A 21,432-nucleotide genomic window follows, 5' to 3' on the forward strand; every position below is an offset into this window, starting at 1 on the left:
TTTGCACTGTGATCAGAACTTTGAGTAGAAACGTGGTCCTGCTGAATGCTGGTAGCCAGGCTATTCACTGGCCTCAGTGGAACCAGGTTTTGTACTTTTTATATGTTATATTCTATAGTCTATGGAACTTTTTATTATTTCCCTAGGTTATTTGATGTAGGCTCTTCAGATCTTCTGTGGCTGAATTTTGTGGAACATAGCTGGTAAAATATATAACCGTTTGTCCTTAGAGTTGTGGGAGGTTTCTCTTTCTTCTTTTAGGGGCTTTCTACACTATATTCTTTCTTTTTCTCTTTCTTCCCATTATATAATGCTGAAAGAGTGCTATAACACCAAAGTCAGAATTTTATTCTTAGCCTTTCGGGGCCTGTGTCTGTTTCCAGTGACATTTATACATGAACGTGAATTTGAAAAGGGCTGAGTCTGTCATTATGAATATAATTGGCACGCTTTTTGCAACTACAGCAATAACCACTTGGAATGTTTCATTTAGTTTGATTGTCAAAACATTAAACTAACTTTCTGTGCAGAAGGTGATTCTTCTACAATTAACATATTCAGTAACATAAAAAGATTGTGCATTTCAATAAGAGAACTGAGGCATTTTAATTTCATCTTCAGGTCTGAGTGAATAATTCACAGCAGGCAACTTACCAAAGTTAAACTTTTCTGTTAACTCTAAAGCTAGCTGTAGATTGAATTAAATTGTGAATTTATATATTATCCTACTATATTTTGATGTTTCTAAAGTGGTTTTGTGGATTTTTTTGTTTTTTTTTTTTAAGTATTGAATTGATTCTGAGCAATTTTCTGTTAGCAATTAATTCTCCACATTTGAAATTTGAGCTGTGATCATTAATGGTGATTGATTAAAAAAAAAAAAGTTTTTGATGCTTTTTGATACAAAAATACCCAAACAAGGATGTTACATACAGTAAGTTTATATATATATTTTCCTTAAATCAGGTTCTTCATCAGATTAAAAAAAAAAAAGCCATAAAACATTGCTTATGATGGCCTTGTAATTGTAAATAATCACAGTATGTGCACTGGCTGAGATTTGTCAGCGCAGCACACAGTTATGTCTAGATACAGGTAATATTTTAGATAGAGGACAGAGTATTTGCATTTTGCGAAGGTTATAGGAGTGCCTGCGCTGACAGTCAAGCCTGTTATTTATGACTTCCCACTGCAAGTTGTTATACCGGCATCATAAGAGCTCTTACCACACCGCCTCCGAAGTGACCTTGAGGTGACCTAGAGAGCCCACCCTTTCAATAAGAAAGAAGCATATTTTTCATTTCTAAGTCAATCTTGGTTTTCCCTAGAGTGGAAACTGATTATATTGCCTTTTATAGCAGTATTCAGTTATATGTGATGGTTTTACGATATAAACTGTCCATTGGGGAACTGACCTGATAACTCATTTCAGTGTGGCCTCCTACTGTGATCTCCTCGGAGGAAAGATAACATTTAATCCACTTAACCACCTGACCTTGTCCCATTCCTACTTATCATATTATAGACTATATGAGATACCAAGCAAATCCAAATCTGTTGGTTCAGGTGATGCTTGGATTCCAGTTTTAAGAAAACTTTATGACAGATTAGAGTGGTCCTGTGCGTCTGACTGCTGTAGACACTACAGGTATGTTAATTAAATCACAGATTCACTTTAAGCAATTCAGTTGGTCATATAGATGTGTGATGGACTGGATCTGCTGTTTCTAAAATCAGATAAATTTTGAGGTTTGCACACGCTTTATTGGCTCTTGCTGTGTCTGGCAATGTAAGGTATCTCTGCTGAAATATGCTATATGTGAAGCTTAAAAAATGAGGTACAGGGAAGATATTTAGATTTAATTAGGAGAATTACAACCTAGCCTCCTTTTTCTGTGTGGGAACTATATGTAGCAGCAACCACATTCTAAACAGTGCATCTTTCTTGTTACGATGGATCGAAGAAAAAGAATGTATGCGAGTATCTTATCTGTACACTACCTTAGACTTTGCATTAAGGGAAGTGTCTATGAAGGGCGGCCAGTGCAGCCATTGCATTAGCCAACAAAAAGGGGTTGGAAAAGTGATGCAGAATATGATAAAAAGTACAGAAATGTTTACTGAAGAGTAATTACAGTTCATTCCTTTTCAGTGCAATGTGATTTGTCATAGAATAGCTATTTGTGAGAGATTGAGATCTTAGTTTTTTAAAAAATGCATGTGAGGTATCGTGCCGAGAAACTTGTGTGCAACAACTGTATACACAAGATAATCTGTTTGCAAACACCTGTGCGGTGGTGTTTTCTTCTGCATGTTTTTGCATGTAACTTTTTCTGGAAAACTTGTATCTTTAATTGACAAATGGGTATCTCAATATATTTTGCATTTAGAAGTGAGTTTAGTATAAAAATGATCATTTATTGATTTTGATTGTTTGCCAAAAGACCTGATTGGGAGGAATTTTGAGGTGTGTGCCTGTGTACGACAGATTTGTTGAAGACTGCAAGGACCAAATGCGGTGTTCCCAAAATTCTTTATTTTCTTTGAGGATGAGTGAAGTCCTTTCAAGGAATGCAGATTCAGAAACTAAGGCTTGCTTCTGACCTACTGAAAGTGCAGAATTCTTCAGTGCTTGTTGATAGCAGTCCTAACAGGAGAATTTTATTTCTCAGAGATTTCAAACTCAATACAGTGAGATTTCTAGCATTCTATTCTTGCTCCAGAAGAATATTGAAACACAGCCTTATCTTCGAGCATGTGAATACTTCCTTGTTTTATTTAATATTAAGAACGTAATTAAGTGTGTTGCTTAGCGTGTTTTACAGGAACAATTCCCCTTTAGCAAAAGAATCCATGTTTGCTCTTTTTATTCAGGTAAATATGATAATGAGGTCATGGCCACAGTGTAATACTGTTTGAATATGATTGAAATATTATTATCATAAAATGTCATGGTGAAGTGCACAATCTCTCATCCAAAACGATCAGCTAGCTACTTAGTCTTCTGTCAATAAATTCTTTATTGACTAGAAAAATTTCTGTCTTTTACCACAAGAATGTAACATAAGAAATGTCCTCATTCAGTCTAGTGTCCTTTTCCTGACAATGGCTCATACTTTTGGGAAGAGCATGAGTAACAAAGCCAGTACAAAATAATCCTTCCTTCGGAATACCTATCGCAAAAAATGGCCATCTGTGGTGGTGTGACTCCTGAGGTGGAGAACGTATCTGGGCTACCTGGTTTAATAGTCATCGTGAATATGCCATGAATGAGTCTCTTCCCTGCATTTATGCTTACCTCCACAATATCTTGTGGTGGCGAGGTCCACTGTGTGCCTACATATGACTGATACAGAATTGTGTGGACATTTAGGAAAGCATGTATTCAAAACTCTGGTAATGTTTTACCACTTATTACAAAAGAAAAATGGATGCAACAACTCCCCACAAAACATACCAGCTTCACTCTGTGTATGAACAGACCAGAGTAAATGATGGAAATCTGAAGGTACCAGCTGCGTACTAAATGCTAGCCTTCTCCCAGTAAGGGTCTTGGAAAAGGATATGCTTGTCTTTTGGCCCCAAGATGAGGAGATGGTGTGATAAGAATTAGTGATTCAAGAGTCTGTGGTCCTTATACAAATAACCTGCTAGTAGGTGTGTGTGGGGGGGGGTGTTTGTTTGTTTTCTGAGATTTTAAGTTAGTTTCTCTGCCATGGCCAAGGTGATATGATTTGGTTTGTCTCTGAAGATATCTACAAATACTAGGAGAAAAGATATCTTTATCATTGTACAAAGCACATTCTCTGCTCACTATTTTCTGGGTCATTTATCATTGCTATTATCATATTCTCTAAATGCTCTACAAGAGGCAAAAAAAATCATGTGTCTTGTTCTTAAAGAAGAAGCAATACTTTGGTATCTTCTGGTGTTGACCTGAGTCTTTGAAACAGTAGAATATTAACATTTCAGGCAATTTGATTTCAAATAGTACACCTTCATTCTCGAAATCTGTTAATAATTATTTTTGGACAAAACTATATATCATGCATCTTATAATCCATGTACTTTAATTTCCTAGCTCAGACCAGCTGGGATTTTTATGCTGATGGATAATACGTGATGTTTATTGCTTTATCAAATTTAGAGGAGGAAGGATGATCTGAAGTGATAATGTCAGTAATACGAGCATGAGAATACATGGCTCTGAATTTTACTGCTATCTGAAGAGAATTCTTGAACATATTAGTGAATTTATGCATTATAAATGAAGCTGAAACAACACAGGCTGCATATAGACATAGAAAGCATATGGTTATGGAAATTAATCACTGAATAAGTAAGCAATATACCATAATTTTAGAAGTATTAAAGAATATAAATATATGGAGGAAATGTCATAGACAAAATATTTTTAAAGTAAAAAGGCATATAGTTCAGAAATTTTATGTTCTCTGAATTCTTCTAATATCCACTTCATCTGCTACTTCTGAAGGCAAAGAGAGCAGCAGTTAACCTTCTTATTGAAGAAGAATTCATATATTGCTCCAGGTACCCACTTACTAGCCTTGTATCAGCATCAATACAGTTCCAGACCACCTTCGTCCACTGTCAACCATGAGACCTTGGAAAGCCTCCTATCTTCTTTCTGCATCTCTCTCAAATGTGGGTGTGTGAGAGAGATTTTGGAGAGAACTTTTCTCCAAAAACCACAGACTTTCCTCTCATTTGCATCAGAGGAAAACAGACTTTTCTTGTGCTTGAATTTCATCAGAAACAATGTGGTTTTGTTCCTTCATGTCTTAAGTTTTCTTAAATGATAGACCATCAGACTTGGAACTCTCCGTCAGTAATCGCACATCATGAAGAATCTTTCTGTGAGTACATGCAGTGTGGAACCTGCAGAGATTCACTTTGTCCTCATCCTCACTAAAGCAATTAACTTCTTATCTTTGACTATTGTTTCTTCTTCAATTATTTGGGTTGAACTGAAACATCTTGACTTTGAGCTATATTGTTTCATTGTCCAATTTTTTGAATACATTTGTGGGTGGCATCAAAATTGAATCTGGCTGTTTTAGCAATAAAATGTAATTCTTTCTATGGTCATAGGGCTGAAAACAGAACCTGTAATAGTACACTGTTATATGTTGTAATCCTTTTCAGATCTCACTAGCAATTGAAATATTTCAAAGAAACATAAAAAATTGAAATTCATTTTTTCCAGAAAATGTTAAATTGATGCTGTACGTAACAGAGAAATAAAAATAACTTCAGCTACTTTGTTGTCATTGTTGAAGGGCTAGCTGAGGAAATAGGTTGACCCAAGAAGACTGATCATTAGTTAACAGTGCCTTCTGGAAAAGCACAGCTATTGTGTCCCCTGTCAAAATTGCTCAGGTCTTCGGGGGGGTGGGGAGAGGAGGAGAACCCAGCCCCCCACCCCCTCCACATGCACAGCAGTAAGTATTTTATTTTAAAAGAGTCCAAGAAAATTCTGGCTTGTTACTGGAAAGCAGACCTCTGCTGCTTTTTCTCAAGACTTTCTGCCCTCATTTGGGGAGGCATTCTCATAAGACTTGGGTTCTCCAGCTGGAGTAAAAGAGTCAGTTCATTCTGCTGGGTTGTATATATCCACTTTTCCAGAAATCAGTAAGAACCTGTAGACTTAGAAGCCTGTTTTACAGTGTGCTTGTCCATCACTGATTTTGTTGACATGCCTTCTGAAAGAAAGGTTGTACAAAGATTTCAAAAGAAGTTATAGAAATGCTTATACTCAAATCCAGAGATTTTAGATGTTAAGGCTGGAACTTAACATCAGTAACTTTAAGTTCAAATGATTATAAATGTTTTTAAGGCAGACTTGAAAATCTAAGATGTCTTTTAACAGTCAGTGATTATCTCGCGGGGTGAGAAGAGTTGAGCTGTGTTAGAGAAGATTTACAAGGCAACACTGACGGTAAACAATTTCATGGAGTGTTACATGAACAGCTTATTGTCTTCAGAAGTCTGTTTTGAAAGGAGAATTTAATAGATGCTGGCAAAAAAACAAAAGTTAAAAAAAAAGATAAAGGAGATTGTAAAATCCTTGTCATCCTGCTTTAGGTATCTTAACAGAACTGTTCAGCTGTTCAGAGTCTCCCATTGGCATATAGGCACTTGTTGGAAAGATGGAAATTACTTATTTTGTTTCTCTGTTGATTGTAGGGCTGAGTTGTCTCTAGTCTTTTAATTGACTATTCTTTCTTTTATGTACTGAGTCTATTTTAAGATTAATCTTTAGCATTTACTATCAAAATGAGTCATAACTTGTGTATGTACATTAAGCATTTTTCCATCTCCTGAGAGAATAAGGTTCTTTACACTTAAAACAGTTACAAAACCTGATTTTTCTAGTTTATCAAGTGTATGTCTACTAAAATTGAGAAAGCTACATTGATGTAAAGCTGGTGCAATGAAATGCAGACAGTGATTTCTGTAACTATTAACATCCTAAATATAATGGATGTAGTTACATTTTTCATTAAAAAGTGATGCAAAAGTAAGCTTGCTATTTAACCTTGAACTGGTTTTCTTTTCACCTTTTTGACCAGTTGCAAGCAATGGTAAGTGCAAAGATAAGTCATCGCTGCTAATCTGTCATCACAGAAAAGGAATTAACGGGTACAAACAGAAATTTCTGTTTATGCTGTTTCATTCCCTGCCTCATTTGTAAAGAAATTGCATGAGAAAACGCTTGTCTGAACTTGTACTATTCTCTGTTTTCTATAGATCCCTATGCTGTGCTAAACACCAGGGGTATGAACATCATCTTTATTTCTATGTCAGCCAATTCATTCATTAGTTGGCCTTGCAGCGTAATACTGTGTTGTGCTATGTTTTTATTCTTTTCTTTTTGGAGGGCGAGGTTGTATAAGCTTTAAAGGCTTTTACTGAAAGTTCTATCTCAAGAGAAAACAATGGTGTAACAGAAATTGATTGATCGTGGGTTTCATTGTATTTCTTTTTCATTTATCTTCTAACTCTAGTATTCGGTGTTTATGTCATTTAGAAGTCAATTCAGTGAAGTTTTAGGAGCTGTAAGTGGTGTTAAATCTTTTCAGTGGGCCCATTAGAGAGAACTGTATTTGCTTTTAACATACAGGGCTTTGAAAAATATTTTCTTTCAATCTCTCCTTACCTTCCCCCAAGAAATTGTCAAAGAAAGAAGAAAATGGCCTAGTGAATTTCGTATGTGAAATTGCTGCGGCTGCTGTCCATGACCTAGTTGAGGAGAGAAGTGATAGGCAGCAATCTTGCTGCTAGCGTATCTTGGCCACCCTTTGTATGACCTTGTTTTGCTAATCACTGCATAAACCATCTTTATGACAGTAAATCTGACATTTTTCATTTTTTACATTTTTCAGTCCATTTTTGATGTGAAGGTAAGGGCATAATTTTGGACTGATGTTCTGGACCTAACTGTATACTAGTGTTATTGTGGAAAAGCTAGTGAGGGGCTTTTACTGTTTTGGGATTGATCCCCACCCCACCCCCCACCCCAATGATGGTGAATGAATGACTGTAGTGCTTTGTGATTGCCAGTCTAACACAACTGACATTCCTCTTCTCATCAGGTTCTTCATCCTTGGACTTCCTTCATGTAGCTCTTTCTACTATTTCATTTTGGTGAAATGGGCTATTTAGTAGGTTGGGGGGGGGGGCTCTGATTTACTGATGTGCTGAATAGAAAGCAACGAAAAATAAAGGACATAGGAAGGAAAAAGCTGCAAATGTTGACTTTTTTAGCTGTTGCATCTTTTGTATAGATTACCTGCAGTTGTGCTTTATCCAAGTTATACAAAAGTGGTACTTGTCTTTGTTGCATATTCCACTATAGAACCTAATGTTAAATAGGAAAGATACACTCATGATATATTCTGTATAGCATAGTTAGTGACAAAGATCTTGTGGAAAAATTTCCGGGTCCTGATATGTCAGTCATGGAAAAAAATGTAAACTAGACAAATCTTGAATTTGGGGATTTCTAGGGGAGCTTGGGAGTGGAGATTAATACTGATAATTTATAAAGAACTTTCAAAGCTAAGATTTTTAATAACTTCTTTAATATTTATGGTTTTCAAAACAATTTTATACACTGGGACACATTCTTTATAATCATTTCTTTTATCATTCCTGGCTTGTGACTGTTTTTCTAATAAAGAAGATAAATAAGTTCATTTTCAGTATGGATTTACTTAAAGGCAGGCTATCCAAGTAGTTAAACATTGCTCTTTTCTATAAATGAAAGTAAAATATTCATCAACCAAGTAATATTATGCAGCTTTCCCAGTTGATATATAGATATGCCTGAGGCTTACATATAGCATATTCTGCATCATTATATGTTGTAGAAACAAAATTAAACCAAATGTAAATTTGAAAATAAATAACAATTGTTTTATACAATATCTAAGGAGACTGTTTATATTATGTTCAAGGCATTATTTTAAAAGCATGAAACCCTGATGCAATGTAATGGCCCAGAAAATAGTGAGCAGAGAATCTGCTTTGTACTTCCTAAGAAATAACATAGCTTTTCATAGACTCTCTCAGGACAGTCATTGCGAGAATAATAAAATAAGTGAAGGGGAAGTTTTTTACACAGGTCTAAGCCTGTTGTATTTTAACAATGTAACAGACGTCCTACGATGCAATTACTCAAGGCAGCAAATGTGCCTTAATTAAAAATCTACGACCAATTGTTATGTGGGTTGTGAGAACATCTGCTGATTTCTTGATAGATACCATAACATCTACACTCATGGAGCTAGTAAAATCAAAATCCTGTTTTAATCTGGAGACGGTATATCAGAAAAGACTCAGGCTGATTGCATTTCAACGTTACTAGCTTTCAGTGTCAGTACTGGAAAATATATACTGAAGATATGCCAAGAATATCCCAGATATGACCTACATCTCCCCCATAAGTTGAGAAAGATGGTCATGAAAAGAAAGATTACAAGTTTACATTGTGTGTGGTGCACTTTGTGGGGAATTTAGATAAGTAGGAATTTCCACTTTTTATGTACTGCTAATTAGTTAAGTGGCAATTTTAGAAACACCGTTAGGATTTTTCCAAATTATTCTCTCTTGTTCTTTTTACTGCTTTGGTGGTCTGGGGCCATTTAATGTCCAAAGCCTACTTTGGAGAATTGTTTGTGGGAAACCATATGTAAATGTGTATGTGGAATTACTGCACAGGTTGAGTGAATAATAGGAATAATGCCTAGAATCCCTGGGAGTAGTTTTAATAAACTGCTGTTTTAACAAAACAGTGTAGGGTATCTGGGATTAATTATGCATTTTTTCAGCATGCCTATTGCTTCTGATAGCAGGTCTAGCATTAGACTTTGAGGATCCTTGGCTGGAGGTTAAGATGCAAGTTTCCATCCTTTCCTGTACTCTCAGCGGATGATTTGCACCACTACTTAGCTTTGAGGGTTTCTCTCATGGGCAGAGGTGCCTGCCGGTTGCAGTGGTAATTTGAATGATTTTGGAAGACTGATGCTTGCAATGTACCTGAGTTATGTGACTTTTCACTTAGTGTAATGGTAAGGACTCCTCCCTTCGTCTGAAAACATGTACCTGTATTACTTGTTTGTATTGCATATAATTGAAAAATAAAGACTACTCAACTGATGTTGCTGGAAAGTGGAAAAACAAGCTTGATGTGTTCGCACTGATGTTTGATTGCAGGTAGCCCTTAAGTAATACATTTTAGCTTTTTCTTTTTTTAAGGCTAGTATGACGCTGTGGTAAGTTATTGTTGTATGGGCTCCAAATTCATAAAAACTGACTCATAAATATCAAGAGTATTAAGATAATTCAGTTATTTAATCAGAGATAAGTATGCCAAAACCCAGGCTTAGGTCTAAGTGTCTGCTTTGTGAGTTTTCAGTTGAATGCATCTCTGACAAATGAGTAAGTAACTTCACTAAAACACATAAAACTATTTTTTATGTTTCCTTAATATTTGACATCTTTGTGCTCTAAGGTGTACTGGTTTTAATGTGACTGCTTTGTGATACAGGTACCAGTCCACTGGAAATGGGTTACAATCCTAATTTATTCCGAATAGATAGCAGATAACCGTTGGAAGAAATGCCAACATGAAGCGTATTTCACTCACTGCCACCCACAGTGGATCTATTAACTCCCTGTAGGTCAACCCTAATTCGAATAGCTTACAGTACATTTTGAGGCTGAAAAATGGAAATCATGATATTTATTTATTTATTTATTTATTTATTCCCAAAATATCTATCCAAAATATCAGGGTTGAATTTGGGACTTAGGAGCTACAAGCCTGAGCTGCTACCGCACAAGGTAGGAGCGAAGCCTGGGTAAAGCAGCTGCCCTTCTGTGTTAATGCAGGGTGGGAACCTGCTCACCAGTGCTATAAAGCTTAGGGTACTGCAGTCTAACAGTACTGAGTTAGCGTGTCATTATTGCTACGGTTAGCAGAGAATGATGGTGGAGAAGCTGCCGCCACCTAAGTTCGTTTTCCTGAGCTAATGGCGACTCTCCCCTGAGGTGCCAGAGAATCGTTGCCTTGGCTGAGGGCGGGGCACAGGTGTGAGGAATGGAAGCTTGAGGGGTTTGAGTGCACCAATCAGAAAACACCTTGCCCCTGAGCCACAGTGTGATTGGCTGAGCACGGCCGGGTGTGCCTCCATGCCTGTTAATCTGCCTGGCAACCCAGATGCTTCCAGAAGGGGAGGCAGGGCCTGGCTCAACTTCAGCCCTCGGGGCTGAGCGCTGCCTGTTCAGTGTGATGCAAACGCTGTTGGCGTTAGTGAGGTGCAGCCGCGGGTTGTGGGGAGGTTTCGGCTTTCCGAACACATTGGCCTTCCTTCCCCAGAGGAAACTTTCTGTGCTTTTTGAGGCCTCCATGAGGTGCAGGACTGTGATGTAAAGCTGACACCATGGCTTTCTGTAAAGAGAAGTGCCGTGTGCTGGGAATATTTATAAATTCGGTGTGCTGACCTTGCAGCATCTTTCTTGTAGCAACAACCCCCCAAAAAGGGTAAGGGAAGTTGTGCACAGTTGCTTTGTGCCTGCGACTGTACTGTTTCTTTGGATTTTGGATTATAAGTCATGTAAAATGCGTAATATACAACTCAAGGTCTCTTCAGTTCATTCCTGATGATTTACCAAGATTATAATTACATTCTTTAGTAATTGTTTTTTGTATAATGGATGTTCAGCACTAGTCTCTCAATAGAGTCTGAACACAGTCTAAAATAATCATAGACACCTAAGGAACAGTACTTCCAGTATGAACAAGGAAATGCTATTAGCTTTTTGGCGGTCGCTCAGCTGGACATTCATCCTGACTTTTTTGTGTGTTTTTGTTTACTGAGTGTTTAATGATATTTATACAATGCTCTACTATATGCTTATTTAAAAATAAGTCGTGTTTCTTGAAGACTTAGGAATGCAATAGCAATATGAAAGATCTTGTGTTATATACTCATCAAATAATGAAGCATTTTTTTCTGGACTGTAAGCAATTCAATTATTTTGTTTCTGAAATAAATTAAGTAAAGCTTATTGAATTCAGTCAGCCCTTGTTTCTAGGGAATTGTAGTTCAATTTCATTTTTAATTAGATTGAACATTGTGATTTTCTTAGTGGTAAGCAAGTTCTGGCAGTAAAATACACACTCAATTTGTATTAAAAGTTCCTAAAATCTAGTGTAGGGAACTGGCAGTATATTTGACTTTAAATTTAAACCATCCCAGTGAAAACTTTCCTATTGTGAAAACTTCCATTTTTAACAGCTGATGTTTTACAAATTATTTTTCTTTTATAAAACTAAATTCAAGATGATCAGGCAGCAAACAGAAAAAAAAATGTGGGACGAAATACTCAGTTCTTTATAAGCTTAATACCACGTTCAGGACTGTATTGTTAAAAGTTTTGTCTGTGCAAGGATTACAGGCAAACTGCTGTTGGGTTTAGAGACCGGGGGAAGGGGCAGGGGTGTAATTTGCCAGTTTTTTCCTACTTCAACCACTATAGCTGTCCAGAGGTTGGTGCCTAGATTTCCACTCGTAGAAGTAGATTGTAGGCTGAGTTGCGACTTGGGATTATACATCAGTGCTTGGAAACCTTTGATCTGGATGCAATTCTGCCAGTTTGTGTAGCCTTAGTTTATTCTGGATTTTATTTCTTTGGGATTTGTGTTGGGTTCTCCCACCTTAGCCCCCATAGAAGCTGCTGTTCTTTGTGTGTGTACTGTGATTCAAAGTGCTGGTTACATCTTGCATTTTCTTTGCTTTCCTTTTTCCTTTGCTTTATGGTTATGTAGTGTCTCATCTGTGTTCAGAGAATGTTGCTGGATTTCTTTGAGAAATAGAGGTACTCTAAGGCAAGATGGTCAGTCTGTGGTTTTTGAACATAGTGTAGTTTATAGGAAGTTTAAATATGGCTCCATTATCGAAAGCATCCCTACCTATAGAAAAAATTTCCAGCAAGGTTCAGGCCAACATCACTAGAATATGTGGGAGCCAGCTTTTGCACCAAGCTCAGACCTTTTTTTGCAAGTGAGTTGTAAGATACAGAGCAAGACATTGCCATTTTCTATCTGTGATTCTGTGTTTCTTACTGCTGTTGGCATTGTGAAGATTACAGTACATGCCTCAGAAGATGAAAAGGGTTGGCTAAATGTGCAGTAATGGATACCTTGTAGATGAGAGCTATCTGTGTGAATGCTTTGTGTGTTTCGTTGGATGAGAGCTTAGTTGCTCTCCTACTGTAAGAGTAGTTCCAATGGAGTTGAAAAGGTTGGAAAGTTCCAATAGAGTTGAAAAGCGTTCCAAAGGACTCCTCGTGGCCACGTGTAGCGCAAAAGGGAGAATTAACTTATTATGGAAATAATAGCTGATGGGATGGGAAGGGGAGAATCTTTAGCTATATTGGAGCCTATTTAGCTTCCCTCCAGTCGTTCCTTTGTAAGACAGTCACAGTAAGGAAAAACAACTTGCCTTATTCTTCCACTTGTAAAAGCTGATATTCATGAACCTTCTTTGCAAATCAGTTTTCTTGTGGTTAGTTCTTACTTAGGGTAAATCTGCTATCCTTGAATAATGCTTACCTTTCTGAAGTATGTAGATAAGTAGGTTTATGTACAAAGCAGCCTTCCTTCCTCACTGCCATATAGTCCTGTCATTTGTAAGCAGATTTTTTTATAGTCAACTTTCTAAGACTTATCCTTTCGTTCTGCTTTTCCTCCCTCATTCTATAGGACATCCAGGAAATACAAGAAGAAAACCTCATCTCTCTAGAAGTCATCTTTAGGATAAAATTATGAAAACTGAAAATTCTGAATGACAATTTCCGTTTAGAAAGTGGTTGTTAAAAATGTCTTGACAACTTGTCTAAGGAACAAAGCTATCGCTATATTGAACAAACAGGACCATCTCTTAGTCATGCATGTCAGTCTCTTTCCATAAAGAACTGAGTTTCATATTACCATTCTTTTGGCAGCAAATGCATCAAAATTTGAAGGCCTTGCCATGTTGCAAAACAAATTTTTGATTTTGTACTGTTCAGGTATGTAACACTGTATATCAGGTGCAGTTTGTTTAATTCAAATACAGTACGTTTTCCACCTTTTTAAACTGTTACAGAGTAGCCTGTCACTTATGGGGTCACAGTTGCCCACATTTCTAGCTTTTTGCAGGTTTGTGCAGCTGGATCCCTTTCCCAGTCCTGTTTGTTCAATATAGCAATAGCATTGTTCCTTAGGCAAGCACAGTGTTTGAGCTGAACGGGAAAGATATGTTTATTTTCATCCTCCCAGTGCACTCAGCTGTTAAACTGGCTATGTCCTCCATCTCCTTCACTATCTTAATGTAGCACCTTGAGGATGGATCAGCGAAAGCCTGAGCATCTTGGGATAGTATTTCACTGCAAAATTCTTTTGAACTGTGCCCCTAGAACTGTACCCTGTGATGGGAAAAGTAGTAGCATGATTAAACATTAAGTGTAGTGTTCAAAAATTAAGCTAGAGCCAAAATGGACCTTTGCCACCTTAAAAAACATGCAAATTGAAGGATTTATATAAAAATGTAGATACTTGGATCTGTTTTTTTCAGCCTTTAGTCTTGATTGTGATACCACTGCAGCCCCTAAGTATACTGTATTATAGTAGGTGATTAAGAGGATGGCAGCATCTAAATCTGCACTAGGCGTAGTGGGGTGGGTTTGTTTGTTTTTTTTTCTGGGGGGGGGGGTTCTGTTTGTTTTTTTAACTCAAGGAATCTGTTTCAGAAGTAGAAATACATGATGTCAGTGAGGTCTTCCAACAGTTTAAATGGCACTTTACTCCTGCTTGGTAATTTTAGGTATTGCCAATTAGTAAAATGAGATGGGTGTTCATGTGGAGCCTCATGATTTTAATTGGAACTTCAGTAGAAAAGAATAATTAATAACTTATAGCCTGTCCAACTGATAAAGCTATGTCTCAGATTAATGGACCATGTCTTTTGCATGTTGTACTATGCATCGAAAAATTCACTAGTTAAAGACTCTGGTTGCTGTTATCTGTCTAATTAACGTTGATCATTGCACTGAAGTGTAATGACAATAGGAGATACAGATCCTGCAAATGTTTGTGAATTCTGTTTAATTTTAAGCTCAGAGTAGTTTCATCAGCTTCAGAGAAACTTAATTGAAAGATGTGATTTTTGTTTAGGCACTCCATACATATCAAGACTTTTAATATATATGATTATCTGTCTACATCTTTATGTGGATTATGTAGAAGGGGCAGAGAAAAGGGAATGACAATTATATGTAGGCAGTTAACATATAAGCAGGAAAGTCCAGTAAGTTTTTATTGTGCGAGTGTGTAATATGTAGGTCTTAATGTGTTAACGCTGAGTGGGCTTGTAAATTGAGAATCTTGTTTTAGAAGGAGGAAAAGGTTTGGCCTAAGATAGGTAGTACTTTCTGTAGATGACACTTAAGCCTTCATTGTCTAGTGTCTAATGAATTGTGGTCATTTATACTAATGCAGATTTTGTATGAAATACAATTTTTGTAACTTTTTGTCTATTTGGAACAAACTGAAATGATACAAGGCACCAGGTGGTGCAAACTGAAGTTTAAGGAGTCCAAACTGCCCTATTAAAAAAACAAACAAACAAACAAAACCCCACCATGTTTCAGGGGTCTGTAAAGTGCCTGTAGCTAAAGCATATTTAATCTCTTCATTAAAGTTATGTTACTTAGCCAGTAAGAGACATAGTTTTGATGTATGTTATTTTTTGCAATGAAACTGTTGATAATATTGAATTAAGAATGGAGAGAAATGCTTTTTTTTATTGTACTAGTTAAAGCTTTGGTGCTTTTGTATCACTATACCAAAGGAGCTCCTGCCCAAAGCTTCTTGGTTTCTTGTCAATTATTGTGACTGACTTAAACTTTCAGGTTTTCATATAAATAAATTCACAGGGTACATGATCTTCATGGAGCTGACAAAAGTGATAAGTTTGCAGCTTACGGTATAATTAGTTCAGTTTCGATTTACACAAAAGCCTCTTTCTGCCATATTGTGGGGATACTGTAAAAAGGCCTTTAAGAATGTGTGGATAGTTGCAATGAGTAGCCTAATATTATTTATTAAGTTTGTGTGTATAGTAGTGAGGATACAGTTAGTATATACACTTTCCCTAATGCAAAATATATGCATATGAATGTCTTTGAAGTTGAGAACTACATTTTGAGGCATTTTTGGCTTAAGACAGCATGATGTGCTAAAAGTTATTTTGAAATGTAAACTTTTAAATTATATACTAACATAATTAAAATTCGCGATAACTAGATAAAAGGAGAAATCTTAAATAGCAGTATGGAGCTAGCTTATATTGTTTTATTTACAAGCATGTTCTAACCAGTGCATAGTGATTGAAGATCTATAGGCTTATGCAATATAATTGAAAGCAGGATTAGATCCAACAAGAAAATGTCAGTGGATTTGAAGCTAGTATTGATAAGTTTGGTATAACAGTAAGATGTATTAGCAATCATATAGTAAAATTAAGAAATCTGTTTCATTTTTTTTCAGCACAACTGTTTGATTTGTCACGTGCTGAGAAACACTTATCAATGTATATACAAACTGTAAAGTGAATTTGAAAGTTGTTCTGTTTTCAATCAGCATTTCCAGGCACACTGTTAGTACCACTTGTTTTGATTAAGTCACAATTAAGGATAGACTCTTCCATGATGCCAGAAATCAGTTATATGGAATTGTAAAACAATATGCTTTGCATTTGACTGAATAGCTTGTATAATGTATCTCTCAGAAAAAGAACAGATTTTTCCATGGGTTGATGAAAGTTTTTTCACAGCTTCGTTTCTTGCGGCTGGATTTTGCGATGTCTAATTTGTGGTCCAAGTTTCTGTAAGCTTTTCCATCTCTCTGTTGCTCTTTTGTGATTTCTTATATGGATTCTCCTCCTTCCATTAAGGGTAAGCTCTCTGTTTTTTGTTAACGCTGTATGGTGCTTTAGCAGGGTCTTCCTCTTCTCTTTTCAATATCCAATTTTCATTAATTTTTTAGGAATATACTGTTTGGGATATTTTCTTCTGTGCCAAGTCTATGTAAAACCAATGTAGGGGTTCAGTTGTTACCGTGGAACAAGACACGCAAATGGATAAGTATAGACTGAAGTCTATACTGAAGTCTTACAGAGAAAATATTTTAGCAGTAATGGGGCTGATAACCTACCTTTTAAAATACAGCCATTACAACTTTCAGGAGGGATAAAGGGGAAAAGATGACCTTCACCAGGAGACAGGGAGGAGGACAAACCAAAGTGCTGACTGTAGCTGTCTGCTTATACAACACCATGACTGATTGCACAAAGATGGAGAACTGTCTACAGACAGTTGCACAGCAGGGTTCTCAGAAAGTTTGGTTGTATTTTGGCATCATTTGCAAGTTAGAATGGGAATAATTGTGAACAATTAGCAGCTCTTTTAATAAATAATTGGTCAGTTGATCCAAATCACAGTTATCTGCATCATCTTTTCTCCGATGTATTCATAATCATGGTTAACCAACACTGTTTAGGAATGTACTGTGTTACATCATCAGTTAATCACATGTTACCACTTTATACATTATTTGTAAACAGAACTATTACTGGGAATCAACTAAAGAGAGAGAAAAGGTGCCATGCTGGTTTAATTCAGGCTATGTCTACCCAGGAGCTTTGGCCTCGACTGGTGTCCTAACTTCTTGGAGTATACACCCTACCTTTAAGCCACTAGGAGCTTGCTGGATGAGAGGAGATAAGGTGTTGGGATGCATTGGGAAAATGGTTTAGGAAGCCCTTTTCTGGCTATTTCTGCACTCTTAGTTGATGTATTGCAGATGAGACCAAAGCCTGATGTGTTGTTCTGTTCTGTGCCCTGGATATGCCAGCTGAAACTCATCCCCAAATATGTGTCTCCCTGAACAGAACAGCAGAACTGTACTGACACAGTCACACTTCAGTTTCAACTGCAAAGTGAGAACATGTGTTTTCAAACAGCTACATAACTCAATAAGTCATGTTTTTAAACTTTCTGCTGCTCACTGGTTAGAGGGCAGCTGGTTTAGTGTATTCTCTGGACAAGAAAGAAGTCTGATTATCTGATTGCTCTTGTGCTTTTTGGTTCTTGGCAGGTGCAAGGATAGTCCTAACTGGGAGGAGACTAGAGGAAAAGATCTTTGGGGGGAAGACTGCTCTCAGTTGAAAGATGACAAATACGGCTTCAGGCCAGTATCTGCTGCATTGCTGCCCTGTTCAACCGTTTATTTAAAGAGAGCCCTTAAACATTTTGCCAGAGTTTCATATTGAGAGGCTATATTTGCTTCTCCTTGGTAGATTTGTTCCTGTGTTCAGATCACTTAACCCACTGATGAAACATTCATTCAGGTAGACACTGGCTTCAGGTAAGAGAGAACGAACAGGGTGGTGACCCCCTGCTTCTTGCTGCTTCCTATCCAGCTAAGAATCATGCTGAACTTCCTCATTTTTGTCCTAACACCTGTCTGCCAGTAGGTTTTTGACCAAAACCCAGTAATAAAGCTTGGCTCGAATGTACAGTACAAACCTAGTCTCAGTTATGTACATGCCAAATACGACATATACAAAAATAAAACTGTTTCCTCGGCAGCATTCAGAGATAATGTGATTAAAATTGAAAGTAGTTTTGAGTTTTCCTCCATTATGGCAAAACTAAGTTGTCTATACCATTTCAACCTGTCCATGTACAGAAGTGGTTTTGTTTACTGTTCCGTGCCAGTTCCTCTGTCCTTCCCAGAAACCCGGTTGTGTTGTTAGGGTGCCGCCTTATTTTGCTTTTGATATTCTGAACTGGTGCTGATTTGCCATTGGAAAGGTGAATTGGGAATCATCTAGGGGACAGTTCTAGTTTTGTCTAAGATCTGTAGTCACGCATAAATTATATCTGTACCTGAGAAAATAAGCTGGAAGTGCTGCCTACAACTTGTTTTGCACTAGTTCCTTTGCAGATACTGTAAGAATACCTTCACTTGGCTTAGTGTGTACTGTTTTGGAAGTGATGAGCCTAAATGAAGAGGTGCTTTCAGTGTTACCTTGTACATGCACCTGAAAACTAGTACAAAATAGTTACATGACGGAGCTTTTGATAAAGCAGCAAGAGTTTTGTATTAGAATAAACTGAGTCCAGAATGTTCATGGTGTGGTTTAAGAAATAGTTGCTCTTTTTTTAAGTGACTATAGAGACTTGTATAAAGATTGAGAATTCTGTAATAGTAAAGGAGTATTAAAGAGCCATCAGCACTGAAAGGGTTAACGGAGGGTACCAGGATCTTGCTTCTTCTCAATGGTTTTGAAGTTTCCATTTTCTTCCCAGACATTGTGGCTTTGGGAGAAGGAGAAGGCATATCCCCAACAACAGAAGGGGCAGATTATGCTGTTGGTTAGATCGTAGAACTGAAGTAATGCATTGATTTGAATGGATACATATCAATTTTTCTGGAGGAAAAGGATTTTATAGTATGTCTTTAGTCAGGTTAAAAAAAAAGCATATTTTGTGCTGGGGCTCTTTGTGGCTATTAAGATGTTGACTTTATTTAAGATGAAAATGGAAGCAACAGTAATTGTTTGTTGTGGGCATAGTTGACATAGTTGTGATGTCAAGTGTCCGAAAGCTGAAAAGCAGCAATTACAGCTGAAACTTGAAAGCTGTTTTATAATTTTGCATGTACAACGCAACTTCTCACTAGAGATTGTAGCCATGGCAGCAGTGGCTGCTGCACTTGGATTAGAGCTGTGTAGTTACTTTTCCTTCTGCGAAACAGAGGAATTTAAGTGATTTTTGTTAAATATAAAGTTTTAAAAACTCTTCTTGAATAAATGACTGCATACGTGTTTCTTACCTTCTATACTATTAAATAAAATCAGAGATGAAGAACAAGATATGGATGCTGGAAAAGAAAAGGCAATTCTTATTGTAAATCCTGGCTGTTACATGACTTAGTTTTGATGTTTCTTCCTCCTCTTACAGTGTTCCCACCCCTTTTATTGTACTATCAAATCCTTGGCTGAATATCTGTATATGAACATAAAAATGGGAGCACTGCATAACCTTCCATTTTGGAAATTTTTATTCCTGCATGACACATAAGGACTCTCATCCATTTTTAACCTTTTAAAAAACATGTGCTACTCAATTATAATCTCGCTGTGTTTGTCTGAACACCTGTACACCTGTGTGCAATACACCTGTATTCGTCTGAATAGAGTTGTCTCAAGGAGACTATCCTTTTTCATTTAGGATTTGCTCATATAATAAGATGTGTAGGATTATACAGGTGATTTTGTGGAAAAAAATGGTTCACTTGCATCTGTTTATCTGAATTCAGACTGTAATGTGAAGATCTTGGCTAACCACAATATTAGATATGCTTACATACAAAAATGGCAAATAACAGGCATAGTTATTTTTATACCTTTTTTTCTGCCATATTAACTTTCAAGAAGAGCAGAGCTAAACATGAAATGCTTTTGAGGCTTAAACTGAATGCCATATATTCATGTAATTTACATAATTGTAAAGCCAAAATAACTGTGCATAAACATTCCTTAAAACCAACAGCCAGCAAATAAATTGAAAAGAAGATACCCAGACAAGGGACTAAAAGAAGGAGGAGAATAATAATTGAACTGAGAAATGGAGGTATAGTACCAACTTCTCAGGTCCCTACAAAATCTGACTTGTGCAGTCCAGAAATATACTATTACATTTAAACATACTTTTAGTTGTTCCTCAGACCTCTTAATAGCCATTTGGAAAGTCATCAGTAGAGTGTAGTGAATAGTAACATAATCTTTAAAAGCCGGAATTACTTCTGTCTGAAGAATTAGTGGACTTTAGTGTCACTGCTGTAGTCTTCAGTCAATTCCAAATATGCAGAGCATTAAAGAGAAAGGTCATCTCATTTCATGGGAGCGTTTGCCACACTGCAATGTAATTTCATCTGATACAGAATAAAATCCCCTTATTTTTTTAAATCCTCTATAAAAGGGAAAGTCTGGGATTTCTGTCAAAATGGTACTGTAGGCTGCTCTAAGCTTTGGTGCTTGGATGCTTTTGTCCTTAACTTTGGGGAAGCCTGCCCAATTTGCTGCCCCAGATCTATAGATTTTTAGAAAGGCTAATTGCCAGTACCAACTCAAACGGAGATGTTCTAATAAGACAGAATAAAAACTGTTTGTCTGACAGGAGGCAGACTCCAAAGATTGGGTAAGCTAGATTGCATGTGTGGGTTTGTTTGTTTGTTTTAAGGTCTAGGAACGCCTGTGTTTTCTCTCAAGTGAAGAGTAACTGCTGTGACCAGAAATCCTTTGCAAGAGTGATGCAGTGTATGCAAACCTTTATTATGTGCTACACATATTTATGCATGTCCTTGAAGAAGTAAACTAACCAGGAATATCATACTGTTAATGACATGGAAAATATGGAAGAGCTGCTTTAAGAAGATTAGTTTCAAAACCAAGACATTTACAAGGTGGTATTAATATCATATGAAAAGATGTTTTAAAGAGCAATAAGTCTAGCAAGTGTCTAATGAGTAGAAATAGAGCTCCATTTTGGTATTTCTTTCTGTACGTTGTTGAATCATGACCTGTACCTCATCTGAATAGAACCTCTGACACAGCAACCTTGTTTGAGGACTGTATCACAATAAAGGAGGTGAAGGTGCAACAGTTACAGATTTCAGTTGCAACTTCAGTGAAGAGTAGCACTGCATTTCCTCAACATACTGCATATCATTTATTTTTAAATAAGAATTAATTTTGTCATTAGCCTTTGAAAATAGCTTTTAAAATGAATGGGAAA

At 36.8% G+C, this 21,432-nt stretch overlaps 1 protein-coding gene across 1 annotated transcript in view; it reads left to right on the forward strand.

Moving 5' to 3' along the window:
• The window catches only part of NAALADL2 (N-acetylated alpha-linked acidic dipeptidase like 2), a 401,471-nt gene that overhangs the window by 176,376 nt on the left and 203,663 nt on the right, over positions 1–21,432 (forward strand). The window lies entirely within an intron of this gene.

The sequence above is a fragment of the Apteryx mantelli genome, chromosome 9 (assembly GCF_036417845.1).
Source record: "Apteryx mantelli isolate bAptMan1 chromosome 9, bAptMan1.hap1, whole genome shotgun sequence".
Classification (NCBI taxonomy): Eukaryota; Metazoa; Chordata; class Aves; order Apterygiformes; family Apterygidae; genus Apteryx; species Apteryx mantelli.